A 4,509-nucleotide genomic window follows, 5' to 3' on the forward strand; every position below is an offset into this window, starting at 1 on the left:
ATTTATAGGGGAAGGGGAGAGGGGGCCGGCCCCCTTAGATCTCATCTAAAGGGGGGGCAAGGGGGGAGCTTGCCCCCCCAAGTTGGTGGGAGGCGCCCCCACCCCCTAGGGTTTTCAACCCTAGGCGCCTTGGGCCCTTGTGGAGGGCGCACCAGCCCACCAGGGGCTGGTTCCCACCCTTTGTTCAGCCCACTAAGTCCCCGGGGCAGGTGGCCCCATACGGTGGACCCTCGGACACCTTTCGGTGGTCCCAGTACAATACCGATAACCCCGAAACTATTCCGGTGACTGAAACTGGACTTCCCATATACAAATATTCACCTCTGGACCATTCCGGAACTCCTAGCGACGTCCGAATCTCATCCGAGGCTCCGAACAACATTCGGTAACCACATACTAATTCCCATAACAACTCTAGCGTCACCGAACCTTAAGTGTGTAGACCCTACGAGTTCGGAAATCATGTAGACATGATCGAGACATCTCTCTTGCCAATAACCAACAGCAAGATCTGGATACCCATGTTGGCTCCCACATGTTCCACGATGATCTCATCGGATGAACCACAATGTCGGGGATTCAATCAATCCCGTATATAATTCCCTTTGTTAATCGGTATGTTACTTGCCCGAGATTCAGTCATCGGTATCCCAATACCTCGTTCAATCTCGTTACCGGCAAGTCACTTTACTCGTTCCGTAATGCATGATCCCGTGACTAACTACTTAGTCACATTGAGCTCATTATGATGATGCATTACCGAGTGGCCCCAGAGATACCTCCCCGTCACACAGAGTGACAAATCCCAGTCTTGATTCGTGCCAACCCAAGAAGCACTTTCGGAGATACCTGTAGTGTACCTTTGTAGCCACCCAGTTACGTTGTGACGTTTGGTACACCCAAAGCATTTCTACGGTATCCGGGAGTTGCACAATCTCATGGTCTAAGGAAATGATACTTGACATTAGAAAAGCTCTTAGCAAACGAACTACACGATCTTGTGCTATACTTAGGATTGGGTCTTGTCCGTCACATCATTCTCCTAATGATGTGATCCCGTTATCAATGACATCTAATTTCCATGGTCAGGAAACCATAACCATCTATTGATCAACGAGCTAGTCAACTAGAGGCTCACTAGGGACATGTTGTAGTCTATGTATTCACACATGTATTACAGTTTTCGGTTAATACAATTCACTAGGGACAACTGTGCCTTTTCAAGACCTGGAAGACCAAATTGTAGCGCACCTGTCATCATGGAAGGCGGCTTCCCTACCGAAGAGCAGTCGGCTGCTACTGATCCAGTCGGTCCTTTGTGCAATCCCGGTGCACTCGATGATAGCCATGGATCTGCCTCCGAAAACGATCAAGGCGATCATCAAGAATTGCAGAAGTTTCCTGTGGTGTGGAAAGGAGGAAGCAGGAGGAGGTAAATATGTTGTTGCTTGGGAGACTCTCTGTCGACCAAAGTGGGCAGGTGACCTTGGTGTCCCTAACCTGAGGTGGATGAATGTGGCTTTGCAAGCTAAATGGCTATGGTTGCAGCACACAGACCCGTCTAGACCATGGGCAGAGTTCTGTTTTTCAATCACTGATGAGGCAAAAGGCCTGTTTCAGGCAGCGACTAGACTGACCCTTGGTGATGGTCGCCTCGCTTTGTTCTGGGAGGATAGATGGTTAAATGGTTACCGAATACAAGAGCTGGCTCCGGCGGTATATGAAAAGGTGCCAAAGAAAGTTCGAAGCTCCAAAGCTGCGGCTGAAGCTCTGCTGGATGCAATGTGGGCCCATGACATTGGACCAAACTTGGACGAGACCAGCCTTCGACAGTTTCTGGAGACCTGGTCGAGAGTGGCAAATACAACACTAAACACTCAGGTGCCAGATCAGCTATCGTGGTCCTGGGAGAAGGATGGCAATTCTCGGCGAGGTCGGCGTACGCGGCCAGGTTTACCACACTCCAGGTCTCTCCGACGGCAGTTTTCACCTGGGCATCGAACACACCTTTGTGTTGTCGTTTCTTTGCTTGGTTGGCCCTGCGGAACAGGGTGTGGACTTCTGACAGGCTTGCAAAGCGTGGACTCCAACACCACAATGCATGCCCACTTTGTGACCAGGACGATGAAGATATAAATCACCTCCTGCTCTAATGTGTGTTCACGAAAGAGGTATGGAACATGTTAAGCCAAGCAATGGGCATGACAGGCCTGACACCAACGGTGGGTGAAGACCTGCAAACTTGGTGCACAAGAGCCATACCACGAGGGAAGCTTGGTAAGACCTACCGAGCCATTCATTTGCTGACCATGTGGGCGTTGTGGAAGCACAGGAACTCTGTCGTGTTTGACGGAATGAGACCGGACGTGCAACTTGTCATAAGACGGATTGCCTCAAAGTGTGTATTATGGAAACAAGCTGGCATCCTGCATGCAGATTTTCAAATTTCCTTTGTAGAGGTAGATGGGTGGGCGGCCGATGAGTAGTCCTGTGTAATGTAAATGTGTCATGGGGTGGAGTGCATCCATATGTGAACGCCTTGTAAACATTTGTGGGCGTGGTTCTCTTCCCCCTTCTTCTCTTAATATATGATACACACTCTCGTGTGTATTCGAGAAAAAAAAGAACTTTCGATGGCCTCCATTTTTTTGGCGCGGTGGTGGGAGTAATACCGTTTCATAACCAGTAAAAACCGGGGCCATCATCATTGCCAGAGGTAGGGCTGGGAGCATCTCCAGCCGTTGGCCCCCTAGGAGGCATAAAAATCGCCGCCTGGGGGCGAGCCGGCGGCAAATTCGGCTCTAGGGGCGGTTGGGCACCGAGTCGTCGCCCCAGGTCGCCCCGAGGCGCCGATTTTGGCCCATTATTCGGCCCACTTTCGTCCAAAAACGGCTCGATGTCTGCGAATCAGCCCATATTCGGCGTGGTTCGGCGTGAATTCTCCCATAAATAATTCAACAGATAGAAATTAAATAGTTCATCACATAGTTCAACGTGGTTCGACGGTGTTTTTGCCTCCATAGTTCATCACAAAAATCAATAGAAATCAAATAGTTCAACAAATATTTTAATACAAATTAGATAGTTCAACAAATAAAAACTCATATTTCATCACACGTCATTCTCGGCGTCGCCCTTGAGCCTCCATAGGTGCTCCACCAGATCATGTTGCAGTTCTTGATGCACCTATGGGTCTCGGATCTCTTGACGCATATTGAGGTAGGCAGTCCAGGTTGCCGGTAGCTGGTGATCAACTTGGACAAGAGGACCCTGCCTGTTATATGGTTCTGTGTCAAACACTGGCTCTTCCTGCTCGCTCTCAATGATCATATTATGTAAGATGACACAGCAAGTCATGATCTCCCACATTTGATCTTTCGACCAGGTCTGAGCAGGGAACCAGACAACAGCAAATCGAGATTGAAGCACACCAAATGCCCGCTCGACATCCTTCCTGCAAGCCTCCTGAACCTTCGCAAAGAAGTCATTCTTGCCTCCTGACACAGGGTTTGAGATAGTTTTCACAAATGTCTACCATCTCGGATAAATGTCATCAGCTAGGTAGTACCCCTTGTTGTAGTGCCTCCCATTGACCTCGAAGTTCACCAGAGGAGAATGACCTTCAACAAGCTTAGCAAAGATAGGGGAGCACTGCAGGACGTTGATGTCATTGTGAGTTCCTGGCATCCCAAAGAAAGAGTGCCAAATCCAGAGGTCTTGTGTGGCCACTACCTCAAGTACCATACTGCAACCGCCTTTGACGCCTTTGTACAATCCATGCCAAGCAAATGGACAGTTCTTCCATTTCCAATGCATGCAGTTGATGCTTCCAAGCATCCCAGGAAATCCTCTTGCTGCATTCTGTGCTAGGATCTGAGCAGTGTCTTCCGCATTGGGTGTTCGCAAGTATTGCGGTCCAAACACTGCCACCACTGCCCTGCAGAACTTGTAGAAACACTCAATGGTGGTGGACTCGGCCATGCGCCCATAGTCGTCGAGTGAATCACCGGGAGCTCCGTACGCAAGCATCCTCATAGTTGTTGTGCACTTCTGGATTGAGGTGAATCCAAGTGAGCCGATGCAATCCTTCTTGCACTTGAAGTAGCTGTCGAACTCCCGGATGGAATTCACAATCCTGAGAAAAGCTTTCGGCTCATCCGATAACTGCGTCAAAATGTTTTCTTGCTGTGCAATGGAGCGGCGGCGAAGTAGTCAGAGTAGAGCATGCAGTAGCCTTCCAGATGATGTCGGTTCTTTGCTTTCACCCGCCCCGGCGCCGAGCCACCTCGCCGCGGCTTTTCACTGCTCGTGAGCATGCCGATGAGGGCGGCGAGGACCATGAGATGCTCCTGCTCCTGGACGTCGGCTTCGGCTTCCTCCTCCAGCAACGCCGCAATCGCCTCCTCGTCGTTCAAGTCCATCGCCGGGCCGGGCCGGGCAAATCACCGAACACCTTGCGGGCGAGGTAGGCGCACACCCGCCGGTGTACAGGCCCCGCGCGGTCGGAAC

This window comes from Triticum dicoccoides, chromosome 2B, assembly GCF_002162155.2.
Source record: "Triticum dicoccoides isolate Atlit2015 ecotype Zavitan chromosome 2B, WEW_v2.0, whole genome shotgun sequence".
NCBI classification, from domain to species: Eukaryota; Viridiplantae; Streptophyta; class Magnoliopsida; order Poales; family Poaceae; genus Triticum; species Triticum dicoccoides.